Source organism: Jaculus jaculus, chromosome 2, assembly GCF_020740685.1.
Source record: "Jaculus jaculus isolate mJacJac1 chromosome 2, mJacJac1.mat.Y.cur, whole genome shotgun sequence".
NCBI classification, from domain to species: Eukaryota; Metazoa; Chordata; class Mammalia; order Rodentia; family Dipodidae; genus Jaculus; species Jaculus jaculus.
This window is the reverse complement of record NC_059103.1, coordinates 73,740,946-73,760,937: the sequence shown is the minus strand read 5'-3', so window position 1 is coordinate 73,760,937 and position 19,992 is coordinate 73,740,946. Positions and strand designations below refer to the sequence as shown.

Below are 19,992 nucleotides of genomic sequence, written 5' to 3'. Positions count from 1 at the left end.
CCTATTCTCTCACTCTCTCTCTGCCTCTTTCTTGCTCTCAAAGAAAAAAATACAAACTATGAGGATTTTTAAAGTTGGACTGAATGTATTGCATTTTACATCATGGATGATTGTGAATTTATGTGAGCCAGGTGCAGAATGTGGTGGTTTGATTCAGGTGCCCCCCACAACCTTTTGTGCTCTGAATGCTTGATCCCCAGCTGATGGTAGTTTGAGAATTGGAACCTTGTATGTGTGTTGCTGAGGTGGGCTATGGCTATTATAGCCAGCTTTCCCCTGACAATATTCAGCACACTATCCTGTTGCTATTTTCCATTTGATGATGTGAGGCTTTCTGTTTGCCTAGTTCCTTTTCCAGTTGAGTTTCTGGGCCATGCCAACTCTTGGAGGAGGTCCTCTTTCACTGTGGTCACAGACCATTCCATCATCCTCTATTTCTCATGGACCACCAGGACCTTGACCATTGTGCCTAATGTCCCTGTGATCATAACCACCACCTCTGGTTTCTCACTTTCTTGCAGCACTTGTGTTTACCTCTTTCACGTTTAAAGTGCTCCTCAAAATGTAATTGGTTTTGAAATTCAGATTCTCTGAACAGGTTCACAGTCATAAAAACCCCATTAAGTCAAAATCTTTAAGTTCTCCCCTGATACCTTTGGGATGGATGCAAAATTCTATGAAGTTCCAGAACTTTTAAAGAATTCTTTCTGTTCATTTTCATCAACATTATGAGATAATTTACCATGAAAAAGTTGATGATTGTCTGGATCATGTACTACTTTATGGTTGTCAGGATCATTTTGTTCATATCTCCTTCTCCTGAACTGCTCTTCTGGGAGGGAAAGCAGGCCATTCTCTAGGTTGCTGTTCACGTACGAGGAGGCTGAGGTTGAATTTCTCTTTCAGCTTTCACTCTTGGCTTTGGTGATGTTAGTGGCACAGAAACAGGTTCTATGGAAAGAGCAGTGTTAGACTTCTCGTCTAACTCTTCTAGGTCTTCCTTACACATATGTGGTTTCAGTTCTTTAGTCTTTGATTAAGATTCTGGCTCAGTTCAGGTTCCTGAGAGGATTCTCCTAAAGAGTCCTCTACACCATTAGTCATAGAGTAACCACTGTTAGCATTTTTGTGCACAGGTTAAAAGATGATTGCCTCTCTTCTTGTTTCTCTTCCACTTCATCTTCAGATTCTTTTATTAAAATTATTTATTTATTTGCAAGCAGTGAGAGAAAGAAAGAAAGAATAAGAGAGAGAGGGAATGGGTATGCCAGGGCCTCTTGCCACTGCAAATAAACTCCAGATACATGTACCACTTTTGTGCTTTACATGGGTACTGGAGAATTAAACCCAGGCTGTCAGGCTTTGCAAGCAAGTGCCTTTAGCTGCTGAGCCATTTCCTCAGCCCTCATCTTTGGATTCTTCACCAAATTCTGGTTCATAATCACAAAACAATTCATCGTCATAATGAAACAGATTACTGCAAATATGAAATTTATTTGTAAAGGATTCTTTTTTTAAAAATTTTATTTATTTATTTATTTGAGAGCGACAGACACAGAGAGAAAGACAGATAGAGGGAGGGAGAGAGAGAATGGGTGCACCAGGGCTTCCAGCCTCTGCAAACGAACTCCAGACGCATGCGCCCCCTTGTGCATCTGGCTAACGTGGGACCTGAGGAACTGAGCCTTGAACCGGGGTCCTTAGGCTTCACAGGCAAGTGCTTAACCACTAAGCCATCTCTCCAGCCCCTGGAAAGGATTCTTTAGGAGCCAGAACAAAGGTTTGCATAAACTTCCTCTCTGGCTTGCCACTGCTAAGCAGCAAACCCATGACTTGGACAGTAGCAATTCCATATTTAAGGTTGTATGAACATCTATGTGTTGCTTTTGGAATGACAGCCACTCATGTTCAGAAATAACACTTTGTAGTGTACTATATATCATTTTGGCCATAACTAGCTTCATGGGGCTTTCTAGTAGCATCTGCTCCACCCTGAACATAGGAAGAATTTCTGCTGTAAAACTTCTGTAATTACTTGGATCTTTGTAGAGAAAAGTATAATACTTCCTCAAAATTCCCATCTACAAGCAGGTGAGATTTTCCATAACCATTTCTTTACTGCACAATGTTAAATACTTGGAGAAAAGGACTGGTTTCCCTCATATACGAATCGTGGTGTAGGCAGTCAGCAGAGGCCTGAGCAAGACTGCCATATAGTGCAGGGCTCTGAATCTGCAAAGGCTACCCTTTCTGGAGTAGGAAGGGTATTTGACCTCCATGCTGCCAGAGCTTAGGCAAGGGCAGGGACTGCAAGGATCCCAGATTCCACTACCAAAGCACACCTGTGTCCTCTTCCCGAGCAGTGTTTACTCCAGGAAGATATTTTGGGGCAGTATTATTACCTTCATATTCTCACCGCTAAGTTGTCCCACATTCCTCAACCATTGTGTAGGTGCCAGGGAATGCATAACTGCTATCTACATGTATGGAACATACATAACAAAGATAAAAGCCGGGCGTGGTGGCGCACACCTTTAATCCCAGCACTCGGGAGGCAGAGGTAGGAGGATCACTGTGAGTTCGAGGCCACCCTGAGATTGCATAGAGAATTCCAGGTCAGCCTGAGCTAAAGTGAGACTCTACCTCGTAAAAACCAAAAAGAAAGAAAGAAAACAAAGATAAAGACTGAGGCACTTCCATTAGAAAAGGGACAGAGATGACTTGGCCGGCCTTAGGTCCACTGTTGATGGCAGGTAAAGCCCAACTCTAAGTCTGCCTTGTCTAAGGCCTCAGCTCTGAACTCTGATGCCAATTGGCCAAGGTCTTCCTTTAGAAGGCATTACAGGTAAAGATCTGGACAGCATGGCTGTAGAGGCAGTTTCTCTCATATGAGTCCTGTGTTTTTGGCTTACAATCCTTCTGTGCTAACATGATGTCTGTGAGAAGGAGTGTTCCCTCTTTTTTCTCTCTCCCTTTCTTTCATTTTCATTTTTCAGACAAGTTCTTTCCATACATACAGACATATATCCTGGACTAGCCTTAAGCCCATGGTCCTCCTGCTCTAGTCTTCTAAGTGCTGCACTTACAGGACTGGGCCACCACACCCAGAAGCTGTCTCCATAGTTAAGCTGCATATCTAAGTACTGTTTCACATTTACATTAAAACCTCCATTTTCCCTTAATTTCTCCATTTCTCTACTCTTGAAATGAAAATCAAGTAAAAAATATACAAAGACCAGGATTTAATTCTACCATGTTCTACTGAGAGCACACTGAGTTCTGTAACATAGGCAAGAAACTGAACCCAATTTTCAAGTAGTGCTGTGTATGTATGTATGTATGTATTATTATTATTTATTATTTAATGTCTGAGTTGTTGCCATGTTCCTTTGATGTGTCATGTTTACTGAGGCTTTGGATAAAGTAATAAAACCAAATCCAAATGCATAAAACGAAAGTGTTGTAATACAGATAAACGAGAAGGACAAATAACTAGTAAGAAAGAAAATATCGAGGGGTCAGTTATAAAATAAATATTCAAAAGAAGAATAAGCTTTTGGATAATGTGGGAGAAACAATTCTTAAACCTGGTGTTTGCTGGATCTCAAATCTTTCTATCTTTTTGTACTATGTTCACTGTTTATGTTCACTACCATGTCTTGTGTCTGAATGGACATCTCTGGGTATAATGATAGGTAAAACATTAAAACTTCTCCCAACATATTTTCTGCCTTAAACTATACTGAATTTAATCCTACCATAGATTTTTCACAGGCAAATCTACACTTTTCCTTCAAATGCTTTATAACTAATTGTGTATGTTTTGGAGCATCTTTGATGGACTATGAATCTTTGCCTCCTTCTTCTATGAAAAATTATTTCCTATTACTACATGAGACTAAATTCTAACACCACAGATACCCCTTGCCTTACACTAGAGTTATGTCCCTATAAAACCATCCTACTCTGAAAACATTGTAAGTTGAAAATGCATTGAGTATTCTCAACTTACTATCATAGCTTGTCTAGCCTGCCTTGAACATGTTCAGAACACTTACCTCAGTGTACAGTGAGGCAAAATCTTTTCACACAGAGCCCATTTTTTAATTTATTTGACTACTATAGCAATTATATTCCAATTGCTGGGACAAAACACCTGACCAAAAGCAGCTGATGGGAGGAAAGGATTTATTTCAGGCTTATAGTTTCAAGGGGATGCTGCATTATAGCATGGCAAAACAGAGGCTACCTCACATCTAGTCACATGTCTGGGTAGAAGTAGTCTCAGTACTGGGCTTGGAGCTGGATTAATAAGCCTCAGGGTTCACCCTCAGTGACATACCTTCTCTAGCAAGCCTCCACCTCCCAAACTGCTATCAGCTGGGGATTAAGTATGAGGCTTAATCACAAGCACACAGGGCTAAGGGGGCATTTTACGTTGAAACTGTCATGACAATTGTGTTAAAAGTAAAAGAATAGTTGTGTTATATTTTCTCACCATCATAAAGCTAAAAATCATATAAAATGAGCCACTTTTAAGCCAGGGACTGTCTAAAGAGTCTCTCATCTAAATGGAAGACTTTCATTGGAAAAAAAAAAAATGGATAGAGGTAATTTCCTTCTTGCTTTTGGTGTTTTGTGACCCTTGTGGTCTTCTTTTCAAATGCAAGTCTTATACTGTCTCAGAAATCTCAAGGAAAAGAATATAATTAAGTTTCAACTTCTGCTTATGATTCCTCAAGACTGAAACTCAGCACAAATTCCTCAGCCACAGAAATCTTTGCTGTCAGCTACACATTCCTCCATGGACCAAGTCTTGTCCTCTTGTTGATAGTCTGGTACCTTGATCCTCCTTCCTCACAAGGAAGCTTCTTTCTACTTTGGAAAACCAGTCAGCACTCCACCTTTGTCTTTCAGAGATTAAAAATAATCTTCTACAGCTTCCCTCCCTTCCTCCCTCACACACACACACACACACACACACACACACACACACACACACACACACTCTTCTCTCTAACTCTTGTATATTAGTTATCTTTTTCTTCGTTTTCTTAGTGGGCACTGATCTGTGACTCCCAGTACAGCATGTAGCTATCATCCACAATGAGCTTTTGATCAGAGAGACCTACAAAGTTTCCTAAAAGAAAGACAGATTTCTGTCAGAGTACTTGATGACCCACCAAAGGTTAGTGGTAAGACCCTGCTGCTGAAGACATCTTATGTGGTTGACACGTAAAATGGAATGGCATGATTGGAAGCTGGAAGAGAGTCAGTCCCTAGACAGTCAGTGTATCTAGTGCCAGAAGGTGCTATATGGACAACTGGGGAAAATTGACCAATATCTGTCCAAGCAACTCATGGTCTAACCTACTTAGCAGCAAATAAGCTGTTTTGATGCCCACACAAGTGCAATAGTGGAACACAGCCATGGTTGGGAACCAACTGCTCTTGATTTGGCTAACTGATCCCCTCAGTGGTAGGAGACCCCTAGCTGGAGCTGGGAAACAAGTCAGAACCATGTCCAAACATAGGCCCACTCTCCATTATCAAGCTACCATCAATTGTGGGCTACAAGAGGGCCTACATCTATTAAATGCTCTATAAAAAAAATAAGGGTTATCTCATTTGTCCTGGTGCTAACTTACTCTCCATTGGAGAATCTGCTTCTCTTTTTCAGATAGATGTAGATCCTAAGGAGAGTGCCACTCCATCATACCTCAACAGGTCCCTGGCTGAAACTAAGAAAAATTGGCAAAACAAGCAAGGGTGCTGTTTTCCTGGTGAACCAGGTACCAGCGCAAGGCGGAAGGAGATCAACACAGAGAAAAATCAACTCCTACCAAATCAGAGAGCCAGAGACCCAGAGGCTCCCAACACCTCATCACTGAAGCAGACCAAAAATGAACCCAACATGGCTCAGGGAAATTTTGCAGAAGAGGGGGTGGAAAGAATGTCAGAGCCACATGTTGAGTCATGATATGCAGAGACATTTATCCTACACATAACTATGGGCTCACTCCACAATGCACGACCCATATACCTCCACAAGGAGGGACCAAGGGGAGGGGGTAGATTACGGATGAGCCTAATAATGGTACCAAACTGACTGTATTTGCTGAATACAAAACTAATTAATAAAAAAATAAAAAATTTAAAAAATGTATTTTAAATATTTTATTTATTTGACAGAGAAGGGGGCGTGGAGAGAGAGAGGGAGAATTGGCATGTGGTCACGTCAGGGCCTCCATCAACTGCAAAAGAACTCCAGATGCGTGCGCCCTCTAGTGCATCTGGCTAATGTGGGTCTTGGGGAATCAAGCATGGGTCCTTTGGCTTTGCAGGCAAATGCCTTAACCTCTAAGCCATCCCTCCAGCCCTAAAAATATTGTTATTTGCTTTAGAGAAAGAGAGAGATGGAGGGTGTGAGAGAACATGTGCACACCAGGGCCTTTTGCCCCTGCAAATGAACTCTAGACACATGTGCCACTTTGTGCATCTGGCTTCACATGGGTGCTAAGGAATCAAACCTGTGTCATCAGACTTTGCAAGTGAGTGCCTATAACCATTGAGCAATCTCCCCAGCTCTCCTTCGGAGATTTTTTAAGCCATTGCTTTCGTTTTCATGGGCCAGAACCTGGTTGACATCACATGGCACTGGAACTCTTTACCCACATTTGCAATTATGTCTACTCAAAGTTTTCCCACTGTCTAAACCTGAAGTTGCTGACATTCTCTTTCACTTGAGGTTACAGGATTTCCCAGTGCACTTGCACCCTGATTCTGCTGTGTACCTTCTGCCCTCTGCTTGCAGGCAGTACTGGGGCTTGCTGGCATTGCGCCCTCCCTCTCAGGTGCCCCTGGCCACCTCCTCAGGCAGCCTGTGGAAAGAAGGAGCAGAGGACACAGCACTAGGAACTGGCTCTGAGGCCCTGGCTCCCTGAGGTGCTAGCCTGGCCCACTGCCAGACAGGTTTCTCTTGCAGCGGGATTCTGGTCAATCCCCCTGCACTGAATACTCTGTAGTTCATGCATAACTGTGGAGTCATTGTTGATTTCTGGTCTTTGAAAATTAGTGGGTTTACAGGAAGTTCCTAACATTTTCTGACTAACCAAGAAAACTAGTTTTCTGCCTATCTACATTTTTAAGTAAAGACATTCACCAGAGCTGGTGAGACAGATAAGAGGGACCCACCTCTCCTTGGGTGCTTGGCAGGTATTAAATGCTTTTAAAGCATTGTTAAAATATGTTAAAATAGCTATTAAAGTGTTTTGACCAATTCTTTAAGTTTATATTGAAGGCTCTCTTTATATTCATTTTTCTATAAATAAGGAAAGACAATGTTGGGGCAATTTGACTCACTAATTGTCAGCTTCTGGACATCCCTTGCTGTTCTGGCTGCCTTGAGTGAAAAGACTGTCAGTCTAACAGCCACACAGACTGCACTTGCCCCAGCACTAGCTGACTGAGGTGGAACACTCCACCGATGCCTTGAAATAGCTATGTGAAGAGCTCAGCTGATTTCCAAGGATTCTGAAGATGCAGGCCCAGCCAAGGCTGTTTGAAACAGTTTGTGTTGGGACTTTACCAGTTATAGACACTGATGGAGCATTTTATCTTGGCCAGAAGCGAGACATTTCCTCTGGTGGAGAGACTACTGTGCTAAGGGACAAGGCTGTGATTGCCCAGAGCACAAGTATTAATGACTGTGACTGATGTTAAGAGGCAAGATTCAGAATTGTTTGGGCACAGACTTGGTCTGAACAAGTGGCTGTGTTGGATGGAAACACCCCTTCTGAGCCTATGTAAACAGGATGCTTGAGCTCACTGGGGTTGGCGAGGTGATGCTCTCCGGTGTCATTCACCTGATTTAACATGAGGCACAATAAAGGCTTCTTTTGTGTGGTTATTTATTGCCCACTTTCAGTAGTGCAGTCTGAGCTGGTAACACAAAGAAAAGCAGAGAAACAAGAGGTGGGGAGGTCAATGACAATGACGCACAACTTTTATGATGGTGGCAGCTGGACGGCTGAAGAAAGTTTAGGCTTCCAGTGGCAGCAGGTTGACAGCTGATGATCCCAAGGTTGCTGGACTGGGAACTTCCCATGTCGGGCTGGGCACCAGGCACTCTAGTCTGGCCTCTAAGCACAGAGCCTTGTCCACCCCTGCTTGACAGCTAAGGATCTACACTGAATGAGGAGTGATGATCCTCCACTGGAGGCTGCAGTCCCTCTTGCAGAACCCTTGTGCCTGAGATCCTACCTGGACTGTGACTGGTGCCCTGTTCCTGAGTAGCTTGCATCTCTACTCCTGAACACCATCCTGACAAAGGAAGTTGTCCTGCTACTGGTCACTAAGCTGTGGAAGTGGTCAGCTGTCCTGACAGTGGAAGCAGCTGGAAAAAGAGTAGAGTGTCAATAAAGGGCTATGAGGAGCCAGAGAAGTGTACCTTTATTCCTGGTTGCCAGGTTTTCTGAGAGCTGTCAAGTCTGCAGGGCCAAGAGGCTTTCATGCAGTAGTAATACTGGCTGCTGTCTAAGGCCAAAGGTCATGATAAAAAGGCCTGCAGGAGACTTACGACCAGAGGGCCCACTTGCCTGTTTCCAGCTGCTGACTGCTATATTGTTGCTGTCAAATATTGAGGGAAGGGTCTGCTGCCAGAGGCCATAATTTAAACAGCTTATTAACTGCTCACAATTTCTACCCAGGTAGAGCAAAAGAACCCTCAGCCATCCTACTGGTGACATTGATAGTTTACTCTTGGCTCTGACATGTAAGAAATATACATATACTATCCAAGGATGTAATCAAAGCAGAAGTCTTTAGCTAATGGCACAATTGAAGTTAGGTACAAATATCCCATGGAGAAAAACAATAGATTTGTCAGTGGACATGTGTCTAGTGAGTGACATTTTATTTATATCTGGTTTACTTGCAAATTGATATTTAGCAGAACAAAAACTAAAAACTCACTGCAAAGATGAAACAGTCCAGGAAGCTATTTTTTAATTGAGCTTGAGAAACTTTTTCATTATAAGGAATTTAATGCTTAAGAGTTTGTGTTTTGCTTTGATCCAAGAAAACAACAAACTTCTAAAAATAGAAAGTGGTTATTACATTTCACATCCAAAAAACAATATTTAAAGAATACCAATGAGCACAGAATTAACTAGGTCAAACCAAAAAAGCAATCATATGGTTTTTGCTTCCCAAGGCCCAGGAAATTTGAGAGAGCCATGTGTAATATAGCTTTCTATTTTGTGGCCTTTCAACCTAACCTTTAATTACAACTCACAATGACATGGAAACTGAGGTTGGAAAAAATGAGTTTGAGGCATAAGGGAAAGTTAGGAATAATAACCACCATCCTCTTGCTAAAATTATCCTATCAGTTACATTAATAGTCTGGAGTTCCAAGATTGAATTTGGATTTTTTTTAATATTCCTCAAACTTCGCTTTGTAGATTTGGTTATTGTGATGGTTTATATTGATTGTCAACTTGATAGAACCTAGAATTATCTGTGAGGGATTATCTTGATTAGGTTAATTAAGGTGGGAAGACCCACCTTAACTATGGTCAGCACTATTCCATGGGTGGCATTCTGGACTGTATAAAGAGGGGAGCGCTGGCTGAGCAGCAGCATACATCACTCTGCTTCCTCACTGTGCTGACTGTGAGCAGCTGTCTCAAGCTTTTACTACCTCACCCTCCTGGTCTTATGAACTGTGAGCTGAAATAAACCCTTCATCTTTATTTTTTTTATTAATGAGAGAGAGAGAAAGACAGAGGGAGAGAGAGAGAGAGAAAGAGAAACAGAGAGGGAGAAAGAGAAAGGGAGAAAGAGAGCAAGGAAGAGAGAGCACACAGGGCCTCTGGTCACTGCAGACATATGCACCACACTGTGCAGTTGTATATCTGGCTTTACATGAGTGCTGGGGAATTGAACCCAGCCTGTAAGGCTTTGCAAGCAAGCGGCTTTAACTGCTGAGCCATCTTCCCAGCTCCAAACCTTCATATTTTGAGCTGATTTTTTAAAAAATATTTTTTGTTCATTTTTTATTTATTTATTTGAGAGCTACAGACACAGAGAGAAAGACAGATAAAGGGAGAGAGAGAGAATGGGCGCGCCAGGGCTTCCAGCCTCTGCAAACGAACTCCAGACGCGTGCACCCCCTTGTGCATCTGGCTAATGTGGGACCTGGGGAACCGAGCCTCGAACCGGGGTCCTTAGGCTTCACAGGCAAGCGCTTAACCGCTAAGCCATCTCTCCAGCCCTTGAGCTGATTTTTAATGTTATTGTTATTATTAACAACATGATTCATATGGATACATTATGTGTTGGTACCCTCTTTTCCCTCATCCCTGCCCCCATTCTGTTGGGGCTGTTCCTCAGTGGGGTTGCAAATATTCCCCATGGGGCTGTGGTTTATGTGTTGTGGGAATAGTAGTCAGTTATTTTTTGAGGGACAGAATACCTCTGGGCATGATGTCTCCACTTGTGGCTCTTACAATCTTTTCACCCCCTCTTCAGCAAAATTCCCTGGTGGGTGAGTTTTAAGTCTACTTCAGTGATGAGCTCTTAGGAGCCTCTGGATCTCTGCTTTAGAAAGTGTTGAGTGTCCTCATGGTCTGTTTCCTACATTCTGGAGCTGATTATCAGGTTCAGCAAGGAAACAGCACTTTTGCTCATCTCCCCAATTCTTCTGTGATTTCAGCTGTGGCTTGGCTGAAGTGCAAGGGGTAGTTTATCTCCCCAGGTCTCACTACTATCTGAAAAAGATGAACAGATTCTCCAACAGAGAGTGATGTCAGCATAGTTTAAATGGGATAAGAATTACTAATTTCGTGAGAATTCGATGTATGTAACCTGTTTTTTAGCCAAAGACTGCTCTGATTCCCAATTCCAGATATGGGCCCCTTTACACTGAGCAGATCTCTTAGCCAATCATAAAGCTATTGGCTAACCACTGAGGCTGTGTGTTACTATTATACTGGAATATATATCCTGTCACAGTGATTGCTTCTGAGTAGCTTAGACCTCTAGTTGCTCAGACTGTTGTTGGCCATTTCCCCCCAGTAGCTCTTGTAGCACTTTCCAGCACTAGATGGGCTATCTGCCTGGGGACAGGCTTTCTTCTGAATTCCTGCCAGGTCTTTCCATGTTCTGTGTTGGTAGCATATAGTGTCTTCAGCAATAGATGATTACCTTTTGCCTCATGCAGGTAATCAAGTGCTTTGACAGAAACGTGTCTTGTTTTATGGACCTTGAAGGTCTCTCTGATCAACAGGTCAATGTGGGTTTAAGCTGATTTTTTTGTGATGCATTTTGTCCCATCAATAAGAATTGATTAGTAAAGTTATTATGGCATATTAGTTTTCTGTTGATGCTATAATAGGTTATCACAAAGCCTATTGATGTTAAGCAGTGCAAGTTTATCAACTTCCATTTCTTTATAACAAGTCCACAATGGGGTCTAGAATGATGCCTCTGCTTAAAGGCTCTTGCCCACAGTGCCTGCTGGTCTGGGTTCCATTCCAAAGCAACCCATGTAAGCCAGAAAAGTAAATTAAAATAAAGAGTCCAGCATGGGTCAAGATAGTGCCAAGACTTCATTCCTATGAGGAGACCCAGAAGACAGGGCTTACCTTTTCCAGATTTCAGATGCTGTCCTCACTCTTTGGCCCATGGCTTTCAGCAATGATCGGACAGGTTCTCCATGCATTAAACTCTTTTTGTTTTAAAAGAGAACAGAGTATGATTCCATTATTATTGGTTAGTAAATATAAATTTATTGGATAGTAAATATAAGCGCCTCTGGCCTGTACACCAGGATCCAGTAACATGTATACATCCGTGCCCCCACCAACTTCCACCTGCCACTCACTGCCACTGTCCAGCTCCCCACAATGTCCTCCCTCACAGCCATCTCCATCTGCCAGTCACCTGATCCCTATCCACCATTCCACAGACAGGGCCCACGCTTCTAAGCATACCAGGCTGCCAGTTTCTCTATTGCCTGGCAGATCCCCAGGTAATAGAGCTGCTGCCTGCACTTCTTCCCCACCCGCCCTGCATTTGCCACGTCCCTGTGCACTTCCTCAAGGAACCCAAGCCAGAGCCCACACTTCGGCTCCATGCTGCAGGTCCTATTAGTTCCTGGGGTCCTCCTAGTGCCAGAGATAGAGGGCACACCTCTGCTTTACCCTCACTCAGCTTCTGCTCCTCCCTGACCTCTGGGCCCTGCTTGTATCCCCAGGGTACCAGGGTCAGAACCCAGCTTCTGCCCCATGCTGCACCAGCCTGTCCTTCACTCTGTGGCACCTGTACCTGTGGGTCCCCACCCTCTCACCCCTGAGGAACACTAGGCTTCCAGCCTCTACTTCTTTCTCTGATGATTCTAAGCCACCACTGACCATATCCACATGCAAAAGACCCCTCACCAGCTACCTCCTCTGCCCACCTCCAGACCTAGTTCCTTGATCCTTGATACCCACCCGCCTACATATCCTCCTTCACTTTCCTGCCACCTGCATCTGCTTACAAGTTCCCCAGACAGGTATCACAGGGATATCTGGCAACTACCCTAGAGAGGGTATCAGTCCATTCTCCACAGCCTGCTCATCTGGGGAACTGTACGATAACAGGGACAAGTACTACTGTTCCTGAGCCCTACGGGCAAGGCACTGCCAGGATAGTAGGCTGAAGAGATTCCAGACCTCCAAGCACTGCTCTTGTATCAACAACCAGCGCAGAGCCGCAGGCATACTTGCAGCCTCCACACATCTATGCATACAATGACACTCCATTCCAAGCAGGTTCAAACCCAAATCATTATAGTCACTGAAGATCCTACAAAGGCAAATTCTTGCTTTCTCTTTAACAAAAAAAAGAAAGAAAGAAAGAAAGAAAGACTTCATCACAGAAATGGGTAGACCACAATGCAAAAGGAATGCAATGCAACAAACTGAAATTTACATTAAGATTGCCTAGTCCCATATTGGGAGTTTCTGATGAAACCAGAGGAGAAAACAGAAATAAAACCCCCAAGTGAAAACACAATAAGCTATATGATCCTGACCAAGAGAATTGCTGAACTGGAAGCAAATCATCAAAAAACCAACAATCACATAAATGAAATTGAGCAGTATCATCTCTTACAGCACACAGGTTTCATCACTAGGGTTAACTTAATGGAAGAAACCCAGAGAGACATCAGAAGAGAGATAAATGAAGGTGAGTCAGCAAATAGAGGATCTCAATAATTAGCTGAATAAGCTGGTTGAAGACATGATCAAATGTAAGAATTAACTCGAGGAAGCATAAAAAAAAAATCAAATCTTGGCATAAAATTGGACCTTAAAGATGGACATAATGCTGAAAAACAGAACAGATAATAAACATCAAAGAGAGCTCTCAAAAGATGCTATAGAAGGCCCCAGTAACAGAGTCAAACATGTGGGAGACAGAACCTCTGATCTAGAAGACAAGACAAATGAAATTGATTTGAAGTCTAAAAACATTGACAACTTCAAAAAATCATGCAAACAGTATATGAGGAAGTGTGGGATACCCTAAAATGACCAAACATCTGGATCATGGGTATATCAGAAGGAAAAGAACTTCAGGCCCAAGGCAGTGAACATTTTCAATATAATTATTGAAGTGCTAGATATGGTGGCACATGCCTTTAGTCTCAGCACTTGGGTGGAAGAGGTAGGAGGATCACCATGAGTTTGAGACCACCCTGAGACTACATAGTGAATTCCAGGTCAGCTTGGGATACAGTGAAACCCTACCTTGAAAAATCAAAGACAAAAACAAACAGAAATTATTGAAGCAAACTTTCTCACCCTCTCACAAGACTAATCCAGTTCTAAGAAACTCACAGAATACCAAGCACACTGGAACAAAGAAGAAATTCTCCAAGACACATCATAGTATAAACCCTAAATAACTAAAACAAAGAGAGATTGCTAAAACCAGCAAGAGAGAAACAACTCATTACATACAAAGGCAATCTCATCAGAATCACCTCAAATTTCTCAATGGAAACCCTGCAAGCCAGAAAGGCTTGGAATGGAACACTTCAAAGTCTAAAAAACTATGGCTTCCAACCCAAACTACTGTACCCAGCAAAAGTATCTCTCATAATAGATGGTGAAAGCAAAATCTTCCATAATAAAAGCCAACTCCATGACCAAAGGAACACAAAGCCAAACCTACAGAGACTACTTCAGGGAGTAATCCAAGGAGAAGAGTTGAGTATCCTCAGGGTCTGTCTCCTTCACCCTGGCACTGATTACCAGGTCCAGTATGGAAGCAGCACTTATGCTTGTCTCCCCAATTCTTACTACTTTCTATAAAAGAAGAATAGATTCACCAGTGGAGAGTTAAGTCAACATAGTTTAAATTGGATAAGCATTATTAATTTTGGGGAGAATTTGATGTATGTAACCCCTCTTTTAGCCAAAGACTAGTGAGAGCTTGACACTGGAAAGCATAATGGTTGTTTCCATAGGATTCTGATCTGGTTTCCGACTCCAGATATGGGTTCCTTTACACTTAGGAGATCTCTTAGCTAGAAACTACTTCTTCATAAGCTCTTTCACATAATTGGAGAACAGAGAATGATCCCCAACTTCTTCTATGATGCTAGCATCACCCTAATACCAAAACCAGACAAAGCTACAGCAAGAAAAGTATAGACCTATATATATGCTTAACTTAGATGTAAAAATCCTGGACAAAACCCTTGAAAACTGAATTCAACAACACATCAAAAGCATCATCTCCCTTGATCAAGCAAACTTCACCCCAGGGATGCAGGGATGGTTCAACATATGGAAACCAACTAATGTAATACACCACAAAAATAATTTTAAACTCAAGAACTGTGATCATTTCAATAGATGCAGAGAAAGCCTTGAACAAAATACAACATGACTTGATTAAAATGCTGGACAGACTAGGCATGGAGGGTTTATATCTCAACATAATAAAGGCTATATACAAAGCACCTAAAGCCCAAATCATACTTAATGGGGAAAGACTCAAGGAGGCCCCATCAAGACTGGGAACAAGACAGGGGTGCTCACTCTCATCACTGTTCTTCAACACCACTAGTAGAACACATAGTTCAAACAATAAGACAGGAGGAAGGCATAAAAGGAATATAAATAGGAAAGGATGAAGTCAAACTAGCCCTATTTGCAGATGACATTATCCTATATATAAGTGACCTGAAAGACTCTACATAAAACTTCTAAAGGTGATAAATTCTTTCAGTAAATTTTCAGGGTACAAAAATCAACACTCAAAAATCAACAGCCTTCCTACATGCAATGGACAAATATACAGAGAAAGAAATCAGTGAGATTGTCCCGTTTTCAACACACACACAGACACACACACACACACACACACACACACACACACACACACACACACACTGAATAACACTAACCATGGATGTGAAAGACCTATATAATGAAAACTTAAAACAATCAAGAATGAAATTGAAGTCCTCCTCAGTCTTCAATGAGAAGATGGAAAGACTTCCCATGCTCTTGGGTTGGCAGAATTAATATTGTAAAAATGGCAATTCTACCCAAAGCAATATACAGATTCAATGCAATACCAACAAAAATTCCAGCATCATTCTTCACCAAGGTAGAAAAAATAATCTCAAAATTCATATGGAATGGACATCCAGAAATATTCTCAGCCAAAGAAACACCTCTGTAGGCATCATGATACCTGATCTAAGTCTATGCTACAAAGCCATGATAACAAGAACAGCATGGTATGGGCATAAAAGCAGACATATAGACCAATGAAACAGAACTGAAGACCCAACCCTTAGTGCAAGTAACTACAGCTACTCGGTCCTTGACAAAGATGTCAGCAATGTACACTGGATAAAAAACAGAATCTTCAACAAATAATGCTGGACAAATTGGATAACCACATGTAGAAAAATGAACAATGAAAAAAAATCAACTCCAAATGGATTAAAGACTTCAACAAAAGACCTGAAACTCTCAAACTATTGGTTGAAAAAAAATAGGGGGAACTCACCACAATATAGGAGTGGGGAAAGACTTCCTAAACAATACAACAGTAGCCCAGAACATTAAACAAATACTCAACCAGTGGGATCTCATGAAGCTAAAAAGCTTTGGTACAGACGAGCATACCATAAGCAGGGCCAAAAGACTACCCACAGAATGGGAGAAAATCTTCACCAGCTACACCACAGACAGAGGCCTAATATCTAGATTCAACAAAGCATTCCAAAAGCTAAGCAATAAAAAACAAAATCAAACAATCCACTCAAAATGGGGCAGAGAGCTGAACAGGGAATTCTCAGAGAAAGAAATACAAATGGCTAATACCTAAGAATATGTTCAACATCCTTAACTATCAGGGAAATTCAAATTAAAATAACTATGATATTCCACCTAACTCCAAAAAGGATGACAACCATTCAAACATCAAACAATAATAAATACTGGTGAAGAATGTGGAAAGTAGGAACCCTCATTTATTGCTGAGTGCAAACTTGTACAACCACTATGGAAATCAATATTGAGACTCTGGGAAAAGAAGAAAATTGTGCTACCAACTGACTCAGCTATTCCTTTACTGGGCCCAGTAAAGGCTCCACTCTTCACCACAGAGATATTTGCTCACCCATATTTTAGCTGCTCAATAGCTAAAAACTGTAATCAACCCAGATATCTACATTTGATGGATGGGTAATGAAGATGTGGTAGAATGGAATTCTACTCAGCATTAAGGAAAAATGACATAATTAAATTTGTAATAAAATGGACAGACTAGGAACAGATCATACTAAGTGAACTCACATAAGCATGGGGAGACAAATGTGGCATGTACTCCCTCATCTGTGGCTCCTACCCTGGAGCAGCTTGACTTGCAGGCATAACTGACAGACAACTTGCAGGAGAGACAGGAGGGATAAAAGAGTTTGGAGGCTGGGGAACAGTAGGGAGGAGGGAGAGATGCAGAAAAGCAAATCCAGAATGAATTGGTACCATAGAAACCTTCTCTCTAGATAGCAGACTGAAAGATATAACGCTCAATAGAAGCATGGAGGGATTGCCTGGTAAGAGAGGCCCTGGATAGGGTAAGATGAAGTCTAACCCTAAAACATTTGGCCCTGGCTTGTAATTCCCATATCAGAAATTGATTACAATCTATATTGAGCCGTGTTGCAGTCCGGTTCACATTGCTGGTAGAAATCACCCAACCAAGAGAAGCTTGTGGGGAAAAAAGAGGTTTATTTTGGCTTACAGGCCCAAGGTGAAGCTCCATGATGGCTTCCATGGTGAGCCTGACAACCTGGGCCAGAGTGATGCAGAAAGACACTGAAGATACTAAAAATGCACAGAAGCAGAAATCCAGAAGTTATGGGCAAGTCAAAACTAAGCTACTATTAAAGCACATTCACTAAGACTCAGGAAGTTTTCGTCAGAGGGGGCAGAAGCACTGTATGAACCACAGGGTAGGAAGGAATATCTAGAGACATAGCTCTCCTCACATTGGCAGACTGCTGCTCTCACAACCCATAATCTACAACTACCTGGTGAATGCCACTAAGGATGGCCCTCAGTGGAGTGGGGGCAGGGAGGGGTAAATGATGGGACCAACAATAAAAAAAAAATCTCAGTGGAAACCATTGCTAATAGAATAGACCATGAAGAAGAGGACAAAATATCAGAGCTTGAAGACAAGGTAAAGGATTAGAAAATTCAATCCAGGACAACACTAAGTAGTTCTATGCATTTAGACAATATACATTATCATAAGCTCCTTCCCCAACCCTTTACTCCTCCCTGAATTCCTCCTCCAATGAATCTCTTCTTCTTTACAACTAGTTTCTCTTCTATTTTTTTTTTTTTCCAGGTAGGGTCTCACTCTAGCCCAGGCTGACCTGGAATTCACTATGTAGTCTCAGGGTGTCCTTGAGCTCATGGCAATTCTCCTACCTCTGCTTCCCAAGTGCTGAGATTAAAGGCGTGTGCCACGACCCCCAGCTTCTCTTCTATTTTGATTTCATCATTTTTTCCTTCTATTTTGTAGGTCATGTATAGGTAGCATCAGCCACTGTGAGCTCATGAATACTATGGCCACTGTGTCTGGAAGTCATTATTGCAAAGAACTCCTCCATTTTCTTTGACTTTTACATTCTTGCTGTCACTTCTGCATTGGTTCTCGACCATCAGAGGGTATGATAGAGATGTCTCAGTGCTAAACCCTCCACTGTTACTTCTTAGTGGTTTGGGGATTTTTGAGTCGTCCCAGTAGCCACCATCTGAAAAGAGAAGCTTCTCTAAGTAAAAGTGTGAGAAGCATTAATATACAGGTATAAATGTAAATATTTAGAAATTGGTATACTGTCCATTTAGCCAGACAACAGTAGTCATTTAACTTCTTACTTTCCTATTTGTATCTCTTTTATTTGAGTCTCTTCTTTCATTGCTATAGCTAAGACTTTCAGTAATACATTAAATAAAAGTGAGAAAGGGGCTGGAGAGATGGCTTAGCGGTTAAGCGCTTGCCTGTGAAGCCTAAGAACCCTGGTTCGAGGCTTGGTTCCCCAGGTCCCACGTTAGCCAGATGGACAAGGGGGCGCACCTGTCTGGAGTTCGTTTGCAGAGGCTGGAAGCCCTGGCGCACCCATTCTCTCTCTCTCCCTCTATCTGTCTTTCTCTCTGTGTCTGTCACTCTCAAATAAATAAATTTAAAAAAAAGTGAGAAAGATGGACATTCTTGTTTTGTTCTTATTTTAATGGAAAGCTTCAAGTTTTTTCCAATTTAGTATAATGTTGGCTATAGCCTTGTTACTAATAGCCTTTATTATGTTGAGATATGTTCTTACTATCCCAGTTTCCCTAGGACTTTTATCATAAAGGTGAAGGAGAAACAGGAGATTTTTTCAAAATATTTATTTTATTTATTTGAGAGAGAGATAGTGAGAGTGAGCAAGCAAAAGAGGCAGATAAATAAATATATATTAAATATATATTTATATATATATAAAATAAATAAAAAATATATTTTATATATTTATATATATACAAAATAAATAAAAATGTATTATTATATATATATATATATATATATATATATATATATATATATAGAGAGAGAGAGAGAGAGAGAGAGAGAGAGAAAGAGAGAGAGAATAGGCATGCCAGAGTCTGTAGCCACTACAAATGAACTCCAGATGTATGAGCCACCTTGTGCATCTGGCTTATGTGGGTTTTGGGGAATTGAACCTGGGTCCTTAGGTTTCCTGTGTTTTCCTTCAAGAGTTTATTTTCTTTTTTGATTACTTTGCTTTTCTCTTTAATTTCTGTGAACATACTTATAATCATTCTTTGAAATTATTTGTCTGGTATTTCATCTAATTTGGTCTCACTGGAGGTTTTTGTTATTGGATATATGTTTTTTGGAGAAAATATGTTGTCTTGATTTTTAGTATTATTGGGTAGAGATTTTTGCATTTTGAGTTAGGTTTTAATTTTCTTGTTTTTGTTATTAGAAGTTGTAGCAATTAATATGAAGACTAGTAATAACTTTGAAAAAGAGGGAAGTGGCTCAAGTATCTGTGAAATGTAACCTGAGTTACTGTTAATTTACGCACTTTAGAAGTTGTTGGGCTATGAAATGCTATAGTTTTGGATAATAAAGAGAAGTGGAAAAAAGAAAATTTGGAAGAAATTTGGAAATAAAGGGAAAGGGTAGACGCATTGTACATGGGAAGAGTAGTAGTCAGATCCCAACAGCAGGCTTGGTAGAGGAAAATATAGAATAAATCTAAAATCCAACTGAGCAATGTACAAACACAAAGCTGGCATGGGATGTTTTTACATGAGTGGGGATTAAAACAAACTACGCATACCAAAGGTCCTAAACTGGGCTGGCATAGTGGCTCAGGCCCTCAATTCAGTCAATTAGGAA

At 41.4% G+C, this 19,992-nt stretch overlaps 1 pseudogene; it reads right to left on the bottom strand.

The window, feature by feature from the left end:
• Nucleotides 1-305: 305 nt before the first annotated feature.
• LOC101593928 lies at nt 306-2,111 on the bottom strand (annotated as a pseudogene).
• Between the last annotated feature and the right edge of the window lie 17,881 nt (nt 2,112-19,992).